The sequence below is a fragment of the Somniosus microcephalus genome, unplaced genomic scaffold (assembly GCF_052327205.1).
Source record: "Somniosus microcephalus isolate GS21.2 unplaced genomic scaffold, FLI_Smic_1.0 scaffold251, whole genome shotgun sequence".
Taxonomy (NCBI): domain Eukaryota; kingdom Metazoa; phylum Chordata; class Chondrichthyes; order Squaliformes; family Somniosidae; genus Somniosus; species Somniosus microcephalus.
In genome coordinates, this window is record NW_028225438.1 from 342,483 (window position 1) to 365,793 (window position 23,311).

The window sequence follows — 23,311 nt, forward strand, 5'->3', positions numbered from 1 at the left end:
CGGTACAATATCCGCTTCCACGGATTGAAGATATTTTCGCCTCGCTATCTGGAGGAAAATGCTTCACTAAGATTGATCTGCCCAGGCGTACCTGCAAATGGAGGTAGAAGCCTCGAAACAATACCTCACGATCAACACTCATAAAGGTCTCTACCAATACAACCGGCTGGTGTTCGGGGTAGCATCGGCTCCGGCTATTTGGCAAAGGGCAATGGATCAAGTCCTGCAAGGGATTCCAGGGACCCAGTGTTATTTGGACGACATCCTGCTCACGGGCGAAAATGACAGTCATCACCTCGCCAACCTGGAAAAGGTGCTCACTAGACTGAAGGAATATGGGCTACGAGCTAATCACCACAAGTGCGAATTTTTCCAGAAGCAGATCTTGTATTGTGGCCACGTTATTGAAGAAGAGGGGTTACATAAGTCCCCTGAAAAGACTGAGGCAGTAGTCAAGGCTCCAGCACTGGAAAATGTGTCACAACTGAGGTCGTTCCTCAGGCTGGTGAACTACTACCATAAGATCTTACCAAATTTGTCTACAGTATTACACCCACTGAACACCCTACTGCAAACGGGGTACCATGGAAGTGGAATGACGAATGTAAACGAGCTTTCCAGAAGTGCAAAGAATTGATCACATCAAAAGAGGTGTGATGCATCGCCCTATGGTATTGGAGCGGTGCTGTCGCACAAATTCCCAGACGGGTTGGAGAGGCCAGTAGCCTTTGCGTCTCGGTCACTAACCTCAGCCGAGCACAACTGCACCCAGGTTGACAGGGAGGCCCTCAGCCTAGTATGGGGAGTAAAAAAATTCAACCACTATCTGCATGGGCAGAAGTTTACCTTGCTGACTGACCACCAACCACTTGTCTCCATCTTTAATCCAAAGAAGGGCGTTCCGGTGATGACTGCACAACGGCCACAAAGATGGTCCCTTTTTCTAGGGGCGCACCAATATGAAATCGAGTATAAGGGCACGAAACAGCATGGAAACCAGCAGTGGACCCTATCCAACTATTTTATTCGTCGATAATTGAACGCTTGCCAGTAACTAACGCGGATATAGAGAAGGAGACCCGAAATGATCCGACACTGTCTCGGGTATATGATTTGACGGTGAAGGGATGGCCAACACATGGCGACTCACTGTTGCCAGCATTCTCATCCAGAAGAGAACAGCTGTCAGTATGCCAGGGGACAGTGATGTGTGGATCCCGAGTGGTAATTCCACTCAAGTTAAGGGAGAGAGTGCTCAATGAGCTTCACGAAGGCCATCTGGGAGGGGTGAAAATGAAAAGCCTTGCTCGGGCTTATGTGTGGTGGCCGGGGATTGATCAACAAATCAAGGACCTAACAAAGAGCTGCTCAGGATGCCAGAAGGTCCAAAATGCCCCACCACATGCCCCCCTACACCCATGGGAGTGGCACTCCTCTCCATGGCAACGGGTGCATATTGATTTTGCTGGTCCATTCATGGACTCAATGTTCTTAATAGCAGTGGATGCGCACTCGAAATGGCCTGAGGTAATCAAAATGTCCTCCACCACTACGGAGAAAACGATTGCAGTCCTACGGACCATATTTGCCAGGAACGGCTTGCGAGAGCAGATTTGCTCTGATAACGGACCACAGTTTGTGTCCGAAGAGTTTCGGAAATTTATGAGAAGGATTGGGGTAAGGCATTACACATCCGCCCCGTATCATCCAGCCACAAATGGATTGGCTGAGAGGTTCGTACAAACCTTTAAAAAGGCAGTAAGGGCCATGTGCGATGATGACATTCCACTACAGCATAAGGTGGACAATTTCCTGTTAGCCTACAGAAATGCGACACATGCAGTTACCAACCAGACCCCGGCCATGATGTTCTTTAACCGAAGGTTGAGATCTCGTCTGGATTTGCTCAGACCAAATGTGCGAAGAAATGTTGAGGATAAGCAATTCCAGCACATCAATGAGAAGCCGACAAGGAGCTTCAATGTAGGACAACCTGTCTTGGCCCGCGACTACCGAACAGAGAAATGGCAACCCGGAACGATATGCACACGGCAGGGGCCACTAATGTACACAGTGGATGTCGGGGAGAACATTGTGAGACGCCATGTCGACCAGATCCTAGCGTCACAGGAACGAGTCAACCCCATGTCTCGCGTACCTGGGGATGAACCCGACATACCGGTAGCATCTATCCCAGAAACAGTAGCAGCGGAAACTGATGAACTAACCAATGACAGGGGGCCAGAATCGCCTCTGCACCAAGAACAAGACACCCAGGAAAGGCGCTATCCAGAAAGGATCAGGAAGCCGCCCCAAAGACTGAATCTATAAATGGACAATTTCAGTTAAATGTGCATGTTAAAGTGTTAACTGTTATTTGAATGTTATGGTACTGTTAATCTAAAAGGGGAGGAATTGTAGTGTATGTACCTTTAAGAGAGAATTACTTTTACAGCTCCTGTATACTGTAGTACCGGCAGTGACCACGCCTGTATATAAGCTTTGAGCAGGCATCTGTACTGTTAGTTTTTAGACTACCCTCATCCAGTAAACACCTGTTGATTGTTGATCTGCAGTCTCCGTCTATTTATTGAAGAACACCATACCTTAAGATTCACGGATTCAACAAGGCTCTCCTTCTGCATGTTGGAGTGGGGAATCATCTGGCTCACAGCCAGCAGAATCCCTGTGGAGGACGAGGTTGGCGATCCTGTTTAGTAGATTGTTACTTGGACTGCCAATATGAGAGGGGGAGCATTTTAGAATTAGCACTGACCTTTTTAGTGAGGAGACTCCCATTTTCGAATGGAATACAAGAGTGAGAAGGAGGAGTAATGGGCGAACCAAGAGGCAGACTGTTCATATCATTGGGAGTGCGGGTGGTTGAGGTGTTGCTGTGCATTGGGTGAGAAGACTAAATGGCCAGGAGCTAGTGCATCAGCCAGCATGAAGGAGACGAGTGTAAGCTTAAATTTTGCAGTCATACTCTTTGCTTTTGCAATGGTTTTTGCAGAGGTCACCATTCGAGACTCGTCAGATACTGATGCAGTCCATGTCCATATGCAGCAAGACCTGGACAACATTCAGACTTGGGCTGACAAGTGGCAAGTAACATTCGCACCATACAAGTGCCAGGCAATGACCATCTCCAACAAGCGAGACTCTAACCATCTCCCCTTGACATTCAATGGCATTACCATCGCTGAATCCCCCACTATCAACATCCTGGGGGTTACCGTTGATCAGAAACTGAACTGGACCAGCCATATAAATACTGTGGCTGCAAGAGCAGGCCAGAGGCTGGGAATTCTGCGGCGAGTGTCTCACCTCCTGACTCCCCAAAGCCTTTCCACCATCTACAAGGCACAAGTCAGGAGTATGATGGAATACTCTCCACTTGCCTGGATGAGTGCAGCTCCAACAACACTCAAGAAGCTCGACACCATTCAGGATAAAGCAGCCCGCTTGATTGGCACTCCATCCACTACGTTCAACATTCACTCCCTCCAGCACCGGCGCACTGTGGCTGCAGTGTGTACCATCTACAAGATGCACTGCAGCAACTTGCCAAAGCTCCTTCAACAGCACCTTCCAAACCCGCGACCTCTACCACTTAGAAGGACAAGGGCAGCAGATTCATGGGAACATCACCACCTACAAGTTCCCCTCCAAGCCACACACCATCCTGACTTGGACCTGTATCGCCGTTCCTTCACTGTCGCTGGGCCAAAATCCTGGAACTCCCTTCCTAACAGCATTGTGGGTGTACCTACACCATATGGACTGCAGCGGTTCAAGAAGGTGGCTCACCACCATCTTCTCAAGGGCAATTAGGGATGGGCACTAAATGCAGGCCTAGCCAGCGACACCCACATCCCATCAATGAATTAAAAACAATAAAAAAATTAAAAAATTGTGTGACCAGAGTCTTCATGGCCATAGGGTCCAGGAGTCGGGAGAAAGCCTTAGTTAAAGAAACTGGATGGAGGGGAGGGCGTGACTCAGCTAGTCTCAGATGGATTTTGATGAATTTTGTTTTCTTGCGGCAATGTACAGAAGGATTTGTTGAAAGAGAAGCTCGATCAGCTTCAATGTCACTTCACGTGGGGCCCACAGAAAGAAAACATTGACTTGGACGATATGAAGCAAAGATTGCAAGATTCAATACAGACTGGTGTGAAATATCAGGCCATGCCACACAACCATCTCGCTTTTGTAAACTGTCTGCAAGGCAACTGTGAAGAGGCAATTCAAAACTTAAAGGAAGCTGAAAAGATTCTGAGGGAGAATCATGAACATGAATTTGAAAGAAGAAGCATCATCACCTATGGAAACTATGCCTGGGTATATTATCACATGGGACAACTGACAGAGGGCCAGTCCTACCTCGACAAGCTGGAGATGATCTGTAAACGATTTACTAATGGCTCTCGGTATACAGCACTGATACCTGAAGTATACGGGGAGAAGGGTTGGTCACTGTTGAGTTCTGCTGCTCAATACTATGAAGAGGCAACGGAATGTTTTAAAAAGGCTCTGGAGGAAGATCCTGATAACACTGAATGGAATGTCGGTTATGCGACTGTTCTGTTTCGTCTAAAAGGGTTTTCTGGTACCCCAGAGAGTGGTGAACCCAGTTAATCAATGAAGCAGTTGCGACGTGTGCTGGAGCTTGATCCAGATGACTCTGTAGCCATGGTGCTGTTGGCTCTAAAACTACAGGAGTTCAATCAAAAGGAGGAAGCTCTCAAATTAGTTGAACAAGCATTGCAGAATTCCCCTGATCTTCCATATGTAACTCGTTATGCAGCAAAATTTTTGAGAAGAGGGGATATGGAAAAAGCTGTGGGGCTGTTGAAGAAAGCATTAGAAATTAGCCCAAACTCTACCTTCTTACACCACCAAATAGGTCTGTGTTACAGAAAAAAACTATTTCAACTGATCAAATATCCAGGCAGCAAAAACCCTTGCAATCCTGCTTTTCAACGGAAAGCTGAGTTGATCAAACTATGTAAGTATCATTTAGAAAAGGCATTTGAGCCCCGCCTAATAACTTTTATTAATGCAAATCTGGATTTTGCAGGAATCTGTTCATTAAATGGAGAATATTTCAAAGCAGAGGAGATCTGCAGCAATCTACTGAAATTAGAGGATATTCATCCTGATAATAAGCAGGCAATATGTTTACAGGCTGGTTTATTTGAACTGCGTAATAAAAGATCTGAATCAAAGGCTATCACCCATTTTCTGGAAGGACTGAAATTTGAACGTGGCACGAGAGATTGGGAATTGTGTCGTGATAACTTGAGAAAGATTGCAACAAAACAATGTGACAGGAATCCCAGAGACAGCAAAGCCTTTAGTGTTCTTGGGTTACTGCACCAGCTGGACGGGGAGAAGTGTGAAGCTATTGAGTGCTTTGAAAAGGCCTTGGAGTTTGATTGTGGCAATGAAGAATATCTAAGTGCTCTTTGTGAATTACGCCCTTCTATCTAGGTCAACGCTGACTTTCCCAGCTGAAACTACACACAGCGGGGTCGAGTTTCTGCTTTGGGCACAAATTGTGCTTGAAATTGCACTGGACAGCTTACAGTTCAGGTTTCTGCTAAAATATGTTTGAATATTCACAAACATAATGGCCCAGAACTTGGTGTCGGGGGCTTGCCGCGCGTGCAAGCCCCCGATCTGCACTCACCCTGCGCGCTGACATCTGAAGCCCGGGCCTGCTTGCATTTCCTGTCACAGGCCCGATTCAGATGTCAGCGCGCAGTGCTTACCTGATCCAGCGGCACAGTTAGTGCGATGTGCCGGCTGGGATCAGGTGAGCACTGTACAACCAATCAGGGGAGGGGAAGGTTCATTCATGCGTTTGAGAGTAAGAACTGTCAAACTCATGAAAACTACGGGGGCCCAAAACACTATTTAAACTTTAAATAAAAATTTAAAAAACATCCCAATCATTAAATTAAGTATAAATAAGTTTTAAAAAATAATTTAAAGAATAATTTTTTTTTTTGAAAAAAATAATTTTTTAATAAAAAGGGTCTAAAACTAAACTTACCTTATTGTAGATTCTTTAAAATAATAAACCTGTGGGAAAAAATTTTCTAAATTACACTAAAACACCACTTACCTGTAAAAATAAATACTTACGTGTGCTTTTTACAAGCGTAAAGACCGGAGGCCTTTAGACATGCGCAAATCCCCCAAAACAGAGGAAATCCAAGACGCACGCGCTGCCCCCTACAGCGCACGCGCTAGCCTCTTCAACTCTTGGGTTAGAGGAGAGGAAATGCCGGTTTTCAGCGCATACGCTGTGCATGCTGAAAACCGGCATTTCCTCCGGCCAGACGCGTGAGTACCCCTTCCGTACTCACGCCTTTGGGGAGGAATTTCTGGCCTAATATCTTCCAAGAACCAGTGCAATCTGTCAGTGTAATAGAATGTAATCAGTTATTTTTTTTTGCATTAAAAAACATTCATTGATGTATTTAAGAGTGGTAACATGATGTTGTTTTATTAATACAGCTGAAAATGAATGTAACACAAAAAATAAGCATTTTTAATAAGTCTTTCAACTGTGATTAACCTGATTAAAAGTGTCTGAAAATGACTTTAAAAACTATACTGAACCATGTATTTGTTTCATTGTTGTACACCCATCAGATTTTTAGTAATTTAAGTATTTTTTAAGATGTAAAAGCTATTAAATCGTGCCCACTGGTGCCTGGGTACCTATGAAAGTGAGCTCAATTTGAAAACCCTCCTCGAACGTCCACAAACGGACTCGCTATCCTCGTTACTTCAATCTTGGGGAGTGGCCATCCTCGATGGGAATGTTTTTTAAATCGTTAAAGATCGTGGAAAGCTCGATTTACGCTTGACGTAACTTATGCTCGAGTTTCCGCGATCTTTTGCGTTGGTTCGGCCACTTTCACCCAGATTGCGCAATTTGCCCGCTATACGCGATGGCCGCTGTAACGCCGGAAGAAAGATTATTTTCTCTCTCTGTAACGAGCCACCCGCAGCTCCCTGATTTCCAGCCTCTTCAATGGAAGCGGTTCAATTCCAGCGGGTGACTCACGACTAAAGGATATAAAAATGGGTTAAAATGGTTAAAAATAATCAAGCTTTATAGTTGCAGATGCAGATTTTCCAATGAGAATGTAAATTTTCTGCAATATTCGAGACGGAGTATTAAAATAACCAATAAAAAGAAACTGTAGCTACGATTTTATTAGTGTCATTGATCTGTGCTAATGCTGACAGTAAGTATCGCTCATAGTCCATACGTTGAGATGGTGAACTGTACCAGCTCTGTAAGGAACATTCAGACCAGCCTTTAACACAGGCAGTAAACTTAACAGCTGATGATTGTGGAGTGATACAATTCTGTTATTTTTCTGCCAATTTCTTTCTTCCATGGTGTCATGTGACCCATATCCTTAATGCTGCTCTAGTGATCTGATTGGTCTGTGGGAACGTGCAACCTGCGGGAGGGGACTGACTGGTTTCTTTTCTTTCAATAATGACAGCCACTCTGATTCCTTGTTTTATCCAGGCCGTGCTCCCGCCTTGACCTCACCAGTCTGGCGCCGGAAGTGTTCCCCTCGGGGGCTTCAGGCTGTCGGTCTCATGTTCTCTGCCCTGCTCACTGTGTGCAGATTATTTTGTATATTTTTAATTTTGGAATACAGCGGCACTGAGCGGGCTGCAAAGGATCAGGAACTCAGCTCTTTGGTCTTAGGGTGGGTGGTGGAGAGAATGTCTTGCAAGTGTCCACCCCCTTTATACTAATGGCCCTGACCCCGGGATTGGGGATGGTGTCAGTTCTAGTGCAGACTGGCTGTCAGGAAGGTCTGCCGCAGCCCAGTTCCAGTGGCTCAATAGCCTGACTAGAATTTCCAGTTCTAGGCATTAGAGACACTGAGATCAATTTACCATGGAGATACTATTGAAGCATGTCATATCAGTGGATTCCAGAGGAGGTGACTGAGGAATATGGTGAGAAGGAAGAGTTGAGATCAACCAAACAGGTTGGGTTTTGTTGGGTCTTTCTTTGATGGTCAACAGGTCTATGTTGGTAATAGGGCCCATGGAGATCTGTGACATCAAACACAGCTCAGGTTCTGGCACCACGTTATCGGCGTGCACCGTGACCGTTTAGTGCCCCGCTGCGACCCCTTACCACCCCATGGCAGAATTTCGGTGGTGCCCCGCGAGGCTGCTGCGGGCAGTGTCAGCGCTAGCCTTGTGGATCAGTAGCCGGGCTGAACTCTGCTCGCGGGGCACTAATTAAAGGGAGGTGTGGCCACAACCGACACCACCCCGACAGGAAGTGGAGCGCCCGAGATAGCGCTCCTCTTCCACACTGGTGTGGTAAGCTGAAGTACCACGCCGGGTGCTAAATCTCCGGCGATAATTCGGTTACCGCCCCCAAATGGGGCCTAACCGAAATTCGCCCCCAAAGTGTGCAGTTGTTCCTGATCCCATGGCCCTAATGGTATACGTCCAAAATTGTTTCAGGATGTTAACAATTACGTAAAAAGAAAGATTTGCATTGATAAAACGCGTTTCATGACTTCAGGACTCCCCAAAGCACTTTACAGCCAATTAGGTACATTTGAAGTAAAATCACTGTTGTAATGTAGGAAACACGGCAGCCAATTTGCACAGAGCAAGCTCCCACCAACAGCAATGTGATAATGACCAGGTAATGGGCTAAACATTTGTTTGCCCCAAAAACGGGTGCGGGGATCACAATGCGGCATCAACCTGCGCCCATTCAAAGTAATGAAGGCAGCACGCAAACTTCGTGTTGCCTGCTAACTGGAATGATTGTGGTGTGCAGCTCAGCTCTGAATGTGCTGCTGTGTGGCTGTACGCTCAGCAGGGAATCCATATTTGTGCCAGGCTAGCACCAATTAAAGCTAGCCTGCACTTCTTAAAGCCAGTCTGCAAAGGGGAGGTGCTTCTGGCTGCAGGAGGTGATTTAACTGGTTGGGGAACAGAGTGTGAGCAGGAGGAAGTACAATGGCACAACAGGGGATAGAGCGTGACTCAAAATTCTCGGATATAGAACTGGAGGCCTTGGTGCAGGAGATGGACAGGAGGAGAGAGGTCCTGCTTCCACAGGGGGCCAGGGGCCTGTAAGAATTTGCAATAATTTATAGTTCTGAAGATCAATTTTTTTGATTAAAGAATCCCTGGGCGTTGTGCTTTTAAATTTCCAGGGATAAAAATGGCTGTCACCACATGGCTGAAGACAAAGGACAATGCTTTGTTTACAAAGCAATTGAATGCTATTCGCATTTGTTTGTATATCAAGTGGATACATCTAAACTGCAGAAGAGACTTTTGTATCTTGAATGGGATCCGTTTAAGAATTGAATGGTTTTAAATCACCCAGCACTGGACAATAGAGCAATTGTATTTCCCTTTTGTTTCAGCCCAGGGAGCTCCGGAAGGCACATTAACCCAGTCTAACCACTCTGAGTTAGCCAATCACAGCTTTCTCTTGTGTATTGGACCCTTTGGGCGGGGAATTTTGCACACAGCCCTTGCAGGGCAGAACAGCAGGGGGAGGGGGGGCTCACCAGATATATAAGATAGCTGCTGAAAAGCTATCTCTCTCTTTACTTCCTGGGACCATAGGTGAGCCTCTCTCTTGCTCTCTCTCTCTCTCTCTCACTCTTACTTCGCTGGACCACAGGTGAGCAGGGTGTTCTGACTCCTCAACAAGGCAACTTAGCAGGAGTTAAGGGGTGGTGATTTAAGGGTATTGCTAAGATTGTTTAAATAACTTTGTAGCCATTGTATCCCTCGTTTTCACCGTCTGCAACCCCCTGTTATATAGTTTTACTGTAATTACTGTGTTCGTGTGGTATAGTTTATTCTTTTGATTGTAGTTTATTTAGGTAATAAAACTTGATTTTTCTCTCATCCAAACCACTTGTTCCATTTTAATATCATTAATTATAAGTTCCTCCACTCAGAACTAAAGGAGGGGTAGCGATTTGGAACCGCTGTTTTAAAATTGGTTTTATTGGAATTGGTCTGGTGCAGGCAAAGGCTGCAAGACCAGGAAAATTACTTTAAACCAGTTTAAAGAACCCCCCAACCCTTACAGGCCCTCCAGGCAAACATGGAAAAGGAAGCTAGCCGTCGGGGTCAATGCCAGCAGTGTAGCCCCGAGGACCTGGATGCAATGCTGCAAGAAGTTAAATGACCTCACACGAGTAGTCAAGGTGAGTGAATTCATTTTCAAATGCCATATCCTTACAACTGAACCACTAGTCTCAGACACTGCTCAATTCACCACACCACCTTTACTCACCGAACAACAATCTCTATTAATCACGACTCATACCTAACATTCATGGCTTCACTCACCCTCACACACTTAGCACTGCTGCAAGCCTCACACACACATCTCACAGCTTGTACACACTGCCAGGTATTGAACCTGACAGGCACATCACCCAAACACATTGCACCACATTCAGTGACATACTTCCCTCTCTCTTACAGGACAAGGTGGCTGATAACTGCAGCCAGCCTGGGCTACCTGCAGGGAGACAGGCACGCCGGCAAACCTTACCCTAATGGAGGAGACAGTGCTGGAGATCATTGGAGTGCTTACCACTGAGCCCGTGGTGACAGGTGCGGCCGAAACACTGCAAGATGATGGTATCCTCATTCCTAATCCCCCTTCTCACATCCCACTTCCCCCTCATTCAACAATCTCTTCTGATTTACATGCACCTCTTGCTTTCCCCCCTCCCCTCACCACAACCCTCCCCTTGGGCCTTTCTCCTTTCAGAGAGCCAAGAACTCCAACCTGGCCAGGCAGTGGTGGAGGAGCAGGAACTGGAAGAGGAAGAAGGCAGTGATACTGAAGGCACAGCACCGTCACTCGATTTCACACTCACAGGCAGCAGCTCAGATACTGACACTGCATGAATTTAGAGGGTAGCATAGAGGCGGGATCTGCACATGGTGAGACACAGGCATGAGTGGACTACAGCCAGGGCAGGGGGAAAATGTAGCACAGGTAGCAACTCACCAGAGTGGGAGGTCGCACACGAGTTCTACGGCAGAGGACTCAGATGAGGACTTCAATGGGGCGACCTACAGAAGAATGCTGATGGGTATGCACAACGAAATGCTTGGTGCATTGTCAGGCCTGCCAGAAAGTCTGAGTGCAATATCAAAGAGCAGGGAGCAATCCAGCACTAACCTTGCAAAGGGCTTTATACAGAGCTTGGAGCCCATCGTTTCCAGCATTGAAATGGTGGGTAAATCGATTAACGCACTTGTGGACCCAATCATGATGCAGCATCTGCTGCCCGATGTCTCAGCTTCCATTGCAGCACAAGCAGAAGCCACCCAACGTCTGAGTGCTGCAGTGGAAGCTCTGACAGGTCATGCAAGCTCAGCTTGTTGCTACACAGGCACAGGCTGCTGCCTTCGTGGCTGCGGTTACCAGTGTCGAAAGGAGCTTGCAGGGTGTCACAGCATTCCAGCAATCTGTCCTCCAACAGATTACTAGGATTGCCGAGGCGCCGCCCCAGGGGAGTGGACGTGGCTTCTTGCAGCAAGAACCTGTTGTCCTCTCTCAGGTTGACAGCATTCGTCCTCTGTAAGGGATCATTTTAACGAGCTTGTGGTGTGCGAGATCGGTTTTTGATTTCACACTGCTCGTGAGTGGTTCCGAAGCGCTCCCCCCTCACCAGTTCTAGACACTGGGCTTATTGCCAGACCACCTTGATGTGTTGGCCCAACTTGTGACTCGGAAGACAAATGGATCAGGTGAGACAAGGGAAGTTTTAAATCAAAGGTATCTTTATTTTTAAGGAGAATAAAACATAGAGAATGAAGAAACAATGCAGACAAAAATCATGAACACGCCTCTCAATGGGAACTCAAATTTAACACACAAGAGTTACCTTGACTATCATAATACATCAATTCTAGATCAGCGATATAATAAAACGGGGGTGGAGAAAGCGCACGGCACAATGAAGGATGAATAACACTCCCGAATTACAAAGCCCTTAATATTAAAAACCCTCCCGTCTCTAAAATATACTTCAACTAGATCAGCTAGGTGGAGTTGGGCCTCTATGCTCACCAGGGTTTTAAAAAAACTGTCCTTGACCTTGGTGCTCCTGTATCGTCCGGGATCTCCAATCTTCCTTATGGGACCGGCTCCTGAACCTGCTCTCCTGCTCGCACTTGTAGGCCCTCCGTGCTCCTCGAACCATAATGGAACCTCTCCACTCGCTCTGCCTTTTTTCCTCGTGTCTGTGTGAAACTGTGTTTTTGTCTCTTTTCCCCCAACAGTTATACTGTTTTCTTGCCCTTATCTTGGCGCCAAATCAGGGGTTTTCTTTTGTTAAAGTAATGGGCAGGCTGCTTTGACAGAAGCGGGTACTTTATTTTAATGTCTTGTAAATGAAACTAATGGGATCTGTCCTGTGTCCCTCTGAGTTTGGTACAGATAATAGGTTTTGTCTGTGCTCTGTGATTTCAGAGATGGGTTTGCGTTTTGCTAGCAATTAACACACCTTGAGGTGTAAATACTTTTGTTTTGACTTCGTTACTACTGTAACCATTTTACCATATCAATTGCAGTCAGTTCTGGAATCTTCTAATCGGTGGCGACTCAGGTTTCTGTAAGATACTGCAGTGGTATGTCCTTCTGAAATGAGTCATGTGATCTGCCAACTCCATCTTGTGTTCATAAAATGTGGCCATTTCAGGGGTTTTACAATGTAGACTGTATTTTCCTGGATTTTTGCGAATCCTACAGTCCTCCCTGTGATACAATGGACATCTCAAATCGTCTTTTGTATCATGAATGTTTGAGGGTGAGCATAAATCAGTTCCCCCCCCCCCCACAACTGACCTTCCCCGTAGTTTACCTGACTATGGAGTGTACCTCGCACATGCACTTTCCTCATCCCGAAAACGGAGTTGAGTAGATATCCCCTACCGGATAAACATTTATGCTATGTACAGACTCACCTTAGAGTCATAACCCGATGCAACACAATCTTTGTTATAATACACCAAAAACAGATGGAATAAAAACATTTAGTTACACGGGCGAGTCCCCGTTTATGATGACATAGTGGCCCCGCCAATTCCGCTGACTAGGGAACTCCCTGTCGTGTCCCTTCCTCCTACACTGGACACAGACCAGGTACAGAACGATCCCTACCTGGCACACCACTAAGACGTGGGAAGCCAGTCTGACCCATGATGGGATCTCTATATTATCAAAAAGGTCCCACCATGGTGGAACCACTATGTCTTGGATTTTTGCCCCTATGTCGGTGGTTTTCTGCTCTAAAGTAAAGAAGTGCTTCTGAGAGACAGTAACTGCTTTCAGCAGTTCGGTTAAATGTTCTGGGAGAGGGGGAATTGTGAAACCAAAGTGGGCCACGTACTTCTGGAGATCGATGAAGTTCTCCTTGACAGTGAGGTGAACAGTGGATGGTTCAGGGATCGGCATAATCCGCAGCTGTGCCACTTGAACTACTGCCTCGGGTTTGAAACAGAAGCTGCTTTCACTGACCGCGCACCAGCCGTGCTGTCCGTGCTGGTAGTGAGACGCTGCGGTGGCGACACAATATGTCCCACCACCTATGTATGCCACCTGTGGGGGAACATGGCCCTGTGCCATGGCTTCCATGGTGCAATTGATAGGCTTAGCGTCAGCAGAACTGAACCCGCACTGTGGTGTTGAATAGGCATTCAAGTGCTGGGGACACAGGATTATGTGTGCTCCCCGGCTACGGCACCCCGAGAGGTCAGTCCCCGTCATAGCATGCTCCCACTTAATGACGTAGGGTGGGACCTCTGCGAAACAGACGTGTGCTCCCCCCCGAATGACTCCAATGTTCACCACCCTATACACAGGCGCAGGTCGGGCCGCCCTACTCATTACTGGGATCTGCACGATGACCCCCATGATGGTGTGGTTGGAGCGACCACAGTCCACTGGGACTGGGTAGGCCTCAGAAGCGAGCCGGAGCTGGCACGGACTCAACGCGTTCTCAAAGGGGTGGAGGGCTGCGAGGTGTTTGTTACTGATCCAGGAGGGGACCAAACCCTGTTTTAAGTCCTCCAAATTGCTGCGGCCCTCGTCCAGCAACCATGCCCCGTACAGTACGCACACCTCATTCTGGGCAGCCTGATCTGAAGCGTTCCTGTCCTCCCTAATGAGAGCGTTGACCGTCCAAGCCTGCTTCTTCAGCTCTGCTATGATTTCTTTTAAATGGAGAGTCATAGCCTGGTCCTCATGGAGCTCCGAACCCACCACCCGATTTTCGTCCATGAGGATCCCCTTCAACTGGGTCTTTAACCTGTTAACCTGCCGTTGCAATTCGATGTCGTCCATACTATTTATGATGGACGACCCAGTGTTAAACCCTGTGAACCAGTCATTCACGGCGCCCCTTCTTTGTCTCCCCAATTGCTCCCATTCCTCGTGGCCCTCGGTATAGAGTTCGGTTCTATTGACCCCCGCGAAGTCAAATTCGAAAAACTTCTGCAGGGTCTCTTTCAGCAGGGCCTGATACAGCCTTGCCATTTCTACGGGGCACCATTCCGGCAGGTGCACCTCGGTCAGGTTGAGGATGACCGAGGCCACTGCGTAATGGACCCCGTGATAGGCCATTTGGTCAGTGGGAACTAATACTAAACCGTTCCCTGGTCCCTTGGTGGTGGTGGGGCATCCCTCTGCTACCGTCCGTGGTGTCGGGGACGTGTCACTAGCTCAGTGGCATTAACCGCGATTGGGGAGTAGGGGACCGCGCAGGCGTCCAAGCGCGATTCCCAGTCCATCCCCCTCCCGTTATCTTGCCACTGGCTGTGGAAAATGATGGAAACACCTGTGGGGCAGACTTTCTCTGAATCCCACACACACACGTAAATCCCCTGATCGGGTTCCCACCATTTATCCCAGCACACTGTCAACCCTCCCTGGGTCCCTGTGATAGTCCGGTGAGTGTCGTTCCCTAACCTTTCCCACTTTACTCTGGGGTTCCCCATGTCCCTGCTCAGTTTCCTGAGCCACCACCACCTATCCAGGGGGATGTTCCCCCTGCAGGTTAGGCAAATACGTTTCCCCACAGTCACACTGATCCGCGTGGCCTGGATCTTGATCCGAGGACACGACAAAGAGACCTCCCCGTATGTGAAGCCAGTTTCGCTTGAATATTTCGTGGCGTTCGAGCCCAGCCATCCGGGCCAGTTGCCCTCGTGGGTGTACCCAGCGACTTCCTCTGCTTCGCGCAGGCCCTGCCCGTCGTGGGCCAGAGGCGCAGTTTCCCCAGAGCAGCCAAAGATGCGGTGATCCTCCGTCTCTCCTCTCCAGGCGACGTTGAGGCCCACCAGGACCGCGAGGATGATGCCTCCTACTGGCATCATCTTGTTACTATCTGGCGGAGAGATAAAAAAAGGTTTCGAGCCAGGCTCCCTGGGCTCCTCGGCTTGGGTGCGGGGTGAGTGGGTCCCGCGACCCTAGCTCACCTAAAACTTGCCACATTCTATCGTTCCAAAGTGCTACCATACTTCCAGAAGACCACATTACTTATTTTCTAAAATTACAATAAACTAAACCTTATTACCCAAAACTATATAAATATATACATCTGCCGCCCGTCTCCGGACGGCCAGCTTATAATCTGCGGGGACCGTCGCAGGCCTCCCCCTGCTGCGTTCCCACATCGGTCTCAGCTGCTGGTCCCTGGCAGCCCGTGGCTGCTGGCTGTGGACCGTTTAAACTTCTCGCAGCTTTCTTCCGGGGGGTCCCTCTTGTGAAAACCGGTGATCAAACCTTCTTCGGTTGCGGTTTTCTATTTGACCGTCTAAGGGTCACCACATATGAGGCTTCCTCGTAGGTCGGACCCTTGGCTGGAGTTTTGGCCCTGGCTGCAGTCCGTGGCTTCCCCACGACTGCCGGCTGTGGGCTTCCTCCCGCAGGCTCCGCCTCCCTAGGCTCTGGGTCAGCGGCAGGCACCTCTCCGCTACCTGGGACTCCAGGTTGAGAGTCTCCGCCCCCAGACGCCACCTCTCTAATGCTGCACTCATGGGCAAGACCTAAGACCTCCGGCTCCTCCCCTTCACCGCAGTCGGGGGCAGGACCTTCGTCCTCCGACTCGGCTTCCTTGTGACCAGGGACAGGACCTAGGACCTCCGGCTCCTCCCCTTCTGGGTGATCAGGGACAGGACCTAGGACCTCCGGCTCCTCCCCTTCTGGGTCCCAGAACAATGGGGGAGTCTCCTATGTGGACGGGACAACTCCTCCCCTCACGCAGGCTGCTCGTCCAGCCTGTGTGACCTGCGGCTGCAGCTCCCCTGCAGTTTTTAATTCTTTGCTGCCTTTTTCAGCCCCCGCTGCCTGCTTCCCTGCCTCCGGCTTAAACAGCTTACATTGATTGATGTGAAACCATTTTGTGCGCCGGGGCAGTTTCACTGCATACACCATGGGGCTGGCGTGATCTACGATGCTGTAGGGACCCATGTAAAGTGGCTCAAAACTCCCCACACGGGCGAAGTTCCTTACCATCACTAGATCCCCTACCTCCCAGCGATGGGTTTTACTGGGCTCGAGCAGCATCCTATTTCCCTGATGCTGCCTCCCCATGTTACCTGCGGCCCCCTCATAGATCCTTTGGAGGCGTTCAAGGAGCGTGGGGCGAATTTGTCCCGATTCACCTCCCTTAGCTGCCCCTTCGTTAGGACTGGGGCCAGGACATGGGTGGGGGTTCTCATGACCCTCCCGGTCATGAGCTCATGCGGATAGTACCCCGTACTCTTCGACTGGCTGGAGCGGATCCCCATGAGGACAAGAGGCAGGACTTCTGCCCACCTTTGGGGCGAACCCATTATCTCTTTCCTCATTTTTTCTTTTAAGGTGCGGTTCATCCGCTCCACAATCCCCGATGACTGTGGATTGTAGGCTACGTGCCATTTCCCCTGAATGCCCAGCAGCATCAGGGTGTTCTGCATTACTTGGCCGGTAAACTGGCTTCCCTGATCGCATTCCACGAACTGGGGCAGTCCCCATCTCGAGAACACCTCCCGCACCAAGATTCTCGCAGTCCCTAACGCTGTGGCTGTTCGGCAGGGGAAGGCTTCAACCCATTTTGAGAACACGTCCACCAGAACGAGGCAGTACTTATAGCCTCCCTGGGTGGCAGGTAAGGGTCCGATATAGTCAATTTGGATTGACTGCCATGGTCCCTCTACCCTCCTAATGTGTCCCATCAGCACCTTCCTCCTGTGAGGATCGGGGTTATTTGCCGCGCACACAAGACAGTTCGCGCAAAACTCCCGGACATCCTCCCGGAGTCCTGGCCACCATCCTGCTTGTTCCACCCGCTGCCAGGTCACCTCAGGCCCGGGGTGCCCTGTTCCTGGTCCCTCATGGGCCAGTTGAAGGAATTCCCTCCAGTGCTGCTGAGGCACCACCCACTGCTCTTCTTTAAACAGCATCCCCTCTCTTATGGACAGGGATGCTGCACCATACGGGCCTTCCATTTTCTTCCCCTCGTTAACCGCGTTAAATACCCCTCTCAGGGCAGGGTCCTGAGATTGGACTGATTTTAGGTCCGGGGCTAGCGCTACACCTACACTCTTCTAGATCCCATCCCTGCCTTTTACAGCTGCCACTGGTCCGGACCCGTAGGGGTCCCAGAAAATGCCGGTCTGGGCACCCTCTCTCGCCAGTGCGTCAGCTCGCTAGTTCTCCTGACCGCGAGGTTCTGTGGAGGAGTGAGCCTTCACCTTGTGGATGAAGACCTCACCCTTCTCCCCCACGGCTGCCAGGATCTTCTCCAGCAGGGGCTTTACCACCAAGGGTCTCCCATCCGCGGAAGTGAATCCGCGACGGGACCAGATGGCCAGGTATTCGGTACACGAATTGCATGTAAACATGCTGTCTGAGCAAATCGTGTACGGGGTAGGGAAAACTTCGGGATGGGTAACCACATACGCCACAGCAGACAGTTCTGCCTGCTGGGCGCTCATGGTACTGGGGAGTTTAATCGCCAACGCAATGTCAGCCATTGGGTCATACACTCCGAACCCCGTGAGCCGCTTTCCAGTGGATACTGTGCTGGAACCATCCACGTAAATCTCACGGCCGGTGGGATGTATCCCAGCCCGGAGACCAACGTCAACCTCCCATACCCCTTCAACGGAACATTGATGGGCTGTCCCAGGGTAAGCCAGGTTGGCGGCTAATCTGGGCTCGCACAGGCCTCGTACCCGCAGATCCATTTGTGAGAGGAGTAGGGTCCAGTGCGCAATGCGGGCACTGCTTACTGTCCCATCCTTAATCCTCCCATCCAAAAGCATCTTGGTGGGCGTGTGGTGTGTGAGGAGGGTGATGGGGGAGGTGCCTGTGAAGATGGCGGATCTTTTCACAGCCCAGTGTGTGGCCAAGAGGTGCCGCTCACAGACCGAGTAGCTCCTCTCCACGTCGGTGAGTACCCTGGAGGAGTAAACCACGGGTCTCAGCTTGCCATGTCGCTCCTGGAGCAACACAGCACTGAGACTGTCCCCGCTGGCCGCCACCTCCAGGAAGAACTCCCTTCCCCCATCTATCGCTCCCAGGGCCGGTGCGGTCTGCAGCTTCCTTCTCGAACGCGGCCTGGCATCCTTTATCCCACGACCACTACACTCCCTTGTGCAGGAGTTGGAGTAGTGGGGCTGCCATGGCCGCATAGTCCTCCATGAAGTCTCGGCAGTACCCGGTTAGCCCTAGAAACGACCTCACACCCTTTATGGTGACGGGGACCGGTAACTCCTGTACCGCCTCCCTCCTAGCCCTATCGATGGCCCTTTTTCCGGCGCGGATGGTCAGCCCCAGGAACTTGACTTCCTTTTGACCGATCTGCGCTTTCTTTGGGTTGACTTTGAACCCCCTTCTGGTCAGTAGTTCCAACAGTTCAGCCAGCAGTGGGCCGTGCTCCCCGACCGTGTCGGTAAACAGGAGCAGGTCGTCCACGTACTGTACTAACTGAAGGGGCTGACTGAACTCCTTCAGGCTGTCCGCCATGCATTGGTGGAAAATGCTGGGACTATTGTGGAAGCCTTGTGGCAAGCAATTCCAGGTATACTGTTGCCCTTTGAAAGTAAAGGCAAATTTATACTGGTCCTCCCTCCGCACAGGGATCGACCAGAACCCATTGGAAATATCCAGCACCGTGAATGTAGTCGCGGATGCGGGGATACTCCCAATGAGGTCTGCCACTGTGGGGGCACATGCAGGGATGTTGCTGTTCAACACCCGCTAGTCCACCGTGGCTCTCCAGGAATTGTCCGGTTTCTTAACCGGCCAAAGCGGAGAGTTCACATGGGTGGCTATAGGCCTCAGCACCCCCTGCTGTACCAGCGCTGATATGGCCACCTCCATATCAGCCTCTGCTTCCTTTGGGAAGTTGTACTGCCTTTGGGGCCGGGCCATGGGATCCCCATCTACCCTAACCTCAAAGCTAGCAACCCTCCCACAGTCGTGTTTGTGCGTGGCGAACGCACCTAACTGAGCCTGCAGCTCGGCTCTAAATACTTCTGGGATACCCTCCATCATTTCACCGAGGTCGTAACTCCCTTTCGGCTTCATGGTACACAGGGTTCCCTTCCCATCCTTTCCCGGGATTACTACCACTCTACTTTCCTTTCCGGTGTTGGCCCCCCAAAGGCAATGGTTCCTGAGGTCCACGAGGATCCCATGGCCCACAATGAAGTCGGCCCCTAGGATCCCCTTCCCTCCCTCCGCATCCCATCTCGCCAGGGCACATGTCCACTTTGTCTGGAGTGTGCCCAGGCGGATCGAGAGCGGCCTGGAGAATGCACCCGTCTGCTCCGCCCCTGTGAACTCCGATAGGACGTATGGAACCCCGTTAGACAGAGGTGAGGTGGTGGGATTCTCCGTATGGATCATGGTGCATGAAGCTCCCGTATCCAACAGATAAGTCCCCGTTTCCTTCTCTACCTCCATCTGCACGAGCGGTCTCTTCCATCCGTCGTACTGGAGCACACATAGATAGACGGGCTGCGCAGGCTCCAGTCATTGCGGGCCACTTTGGAAAGGGGTTGGGGGAACCGCTGGACTGGTGGTGGCTGCTATCTTTCCCTTAGTGAGGACCAATGACCTCACTGAAGCCAGCAGCACGTCCAGCAGCTCTGGAGGGACAGTTGGCTCCGTCTCTCTCTCTGGGGCAGAGGTCGGGGGCGCGGCCGGGGCTTGGGCTGGGGCTGTGGGGACCTTTTCCCTTGTGTCCTTCCAGGGATTCTTACAGTCCCTGCGCCAATGCCCCTCCTTCCCGCAACCGTAGCACGTTTGGCGGCTTTGGTTGGGACGGCTCCCTTCCTGGCGCCACTCTTTATGGGGCTGGTCACCAGGCCTGACCTCACAAACCTTCCCGTTTTGCTGGGGTGGCTCACTATCCCTCCCGTTTCTAAAGGTGACGGTGAGTTGGCGGATCACCGTCGCCTCCGTGGTCAGAGGGTTTTGGGGGTCGAACCAGGCCATTGCCTGCGTTTGAACGCGGGGCAGGGAGTTATTCACCAGGCACCTGAGCCAGTGGACTAACTGGTCCCCGTCCAGGTTTGCTCGCATCGGCATTCCCGGGCACGCACCCTGGTAGACTGGCCACAGCCTGTCCGCGAACGCCTGCGGGAATTCCCTGGGGAGCTGGACTGTTTTCTCCACCCGGGTGAACGGACTCCCCTCGTTCATCCCCATGGCCTCCAGGATCTCGTCCTTCAGCCTGCCATAATTTTCCTGACCCCTCTTACACCCATCGGGTAGCGTCTGGAGGAGCTCGCTACCCAGGGAGAACAACATCATCTTGGCCTTCTCTGCCTCGTCGCAGTCGTTAACACAGGCCGCCTGCTCTATCTCCCTAAAGTGAAGAGAAGGGTCCCCCTTCATGGTGAGCTTGGGGATGTAGCTCACCATGGAGCGCAATTGTTGCGCACTGTGTGGCACCAGGAATTGGTTCTGGAGGTCCCCAGTTTCCCCGGCGTCACCGGGTGGTCCGTATCTCCATTGTGTCACGGGGTACACTGGTCCCGGTCCCTGATTCTCTCTCGGGCTACCCTGGTCTACCTTGGATTCTTCATCCTCCACCCCCTCCTGATCTCAGACCTCTGGAAAACTAGGGGCTCGGGGTGGTGGCTGTGAAATCTCTGGTTCCCTAACCCGTTTTGTTCTGGGGGCTGCCTGCGGGACTTCCCTGCTTGGGTTACCGTTGAACTCAGCCTGGCCGACCTTGGGGCTAATGAGGCATATCATCCCCTTTGCCCTGGCCAATGCCAGATTCAGGCTTTCTATTTCCTGCCTACAGGGGCCGTGGTCTGCCTCCTCAAACCCTTGAGCGCAGGCCAGCTTATAGGCTGCTTTTACTTCGCCTACCTTTCCCTCCTGTGCCTTCAGTTCCCCTGTAAGGCGGCTAATCTCCGTTTTTAATCTCCTCTCTTTCTCCCTGGATTCTCTTGCCTGATACTCTACGTGTTCTACCCTGAACCTACCGCTCCCCTCCAGCTCAGCTATCTTGCCCTCCAGCCTTTCTACCTTCCCCCGATGGTCCCGGACCATCGCTGCCCTCTCTTGGCTTATGGCCTCCAGAGCCACTAGCACCTTCCCTTCCGCTGCAACCTTTTCCTGCAGCTCCCGGGACAAATGCTTAATTTTGGTTTCCTTACTGGCCACCGTGTGGTCCAGTACCAGAACCTGCTTTTTATAGCACATAAGCCACACCGCTTTTTCAATGCCCTTGCGGTGCTCTTTACTAGCCGTCCACTGGGCGGCTGCCTTTAGGGGACGCTCGGCTCCTAACAGGTCATATACCCATTTTTTTGCTACATTTACTTTGCCACACACGTAGGAGGATAACCTGTCCTCCATAACATCTGTCTCACCCGAGTCTTTGTCCACCACACAAGGGTTCTGTAGCTAGTGTCCCATCTGGGTCATCATTCTGTAAGGGGTCGTTTTAACGAGCTTGTGGTGTGCGAGATCGGTTTTTGATTTTGTGATGAAATATTTCCATTCATCACTGCCTGTGACTGAGATCGGTTTCAGTGTCATTTCCCTTCCCCCAGACCTCATTGTATTGTGTACTGGAATGTGCTGTATTGTATACTGGAATGTGCTGGAATGTGCTGTGTGTAGGGCTCCGCCCATACCTGGCCCCGTTTGTAAGCTAGCTTCAGTCTAGCCCCAATCTCCAGAAGGACGACATCTCTCTTGCTTACGTGTTTCGTTCTAAGTTAATAAAAGCCTGGAATGTGCTGTATTGTATACTGGAATGTGCTGTGTGTAGGGCTCCGCCCATACCTGGCCCCATTTGTAAGCTAGCTTCAGTCTAGTCCCAATCTCCAGAAGGACGACATCTCTCTTGCTTACGTGTTTCGTTCTAAGTTAATAAAAGCCTTGTTTTGTTCTGCTACCTTCGAGTCTCGGAATTATTGAGGCACATCAGATTTCACACTGCTCGTGAGCGGTTCCGAAGCGCTCCCCCCTCACCGGTTCTAGACACTGAGTTTATTGCCAGACCACCTTGATGTGTTGGCCCAACTTGTGACTCGGAAGACAAATGGATCAGGTGAGACAAGGGAAGTTTTAAATCAAAGGTATCTTTATTTTTAAGGAGAATAAAACATAGAGAATGAAGAAACAATGCAGACAAAAATCATGAACACGCCTCTCAATGGGAACTCAAATTTAACACACAAGAGTTACCTTGACTATCATAATACATCAATTCTAGATCAGTGATATAATAAAACGGGGGTGGAGAAAGCGCACGGCACAACGAAGGATGAATAACACTCCCGAATTACAAAGCCCTTAATATTAAAAACCCTCCCGTCTCTAAAATATACCTCAACTAGATCAGCTAGGTGGAGTTGGGCCTCTATGCTCACCAGGGTTTTAAAAAAAACTGTCCTTGACCTTGGTGCTCCTGTATCGTCCGGGATCTCCAATCTTCCTTATGGGACCGGCTCCTGAACCTGCTCTCCTGCTCGCACTTGTAGGCCCTCCGTGCTCCTCGAACCATAATCAAACCTCTCCACTCGCTCTGCCTTTTTTCCTCGTGTCTGTGTGAAACTGTGTTTTTGTCTCTTTTCCCCCAACAGTTATAGTTTTCTTGCCCTTATCTTGGCGCCAAATCAGGGGTTTTCTTTTGTTAAAGTAATGGGCAGGCTGCTTTGACAAAAGCGGGTACTTTATTTTAATGTCTTGTAAATGAAACTAATGGGATCTGTCCTGTGTCCCTCTGAGTTT

At 50.1% G+C, this 23,311-nt stretch overlaps 1 pseudogene; it reads left to right on the forward strand.

The window, feature by feature from the left end:
• Window positions 1–3,733: 3,733 nt before the first annotated feature.
• On the forward strand, window positions 3,734–5,496 carry LOC147081995 (interferon-induced protein with tetratricopeptide repeats 5 pseudogene; annotated as a pseudogene).
• The last annotated feature ends 17,815 nt before the right edge of the window (window positions 5,497–23,311 follow it).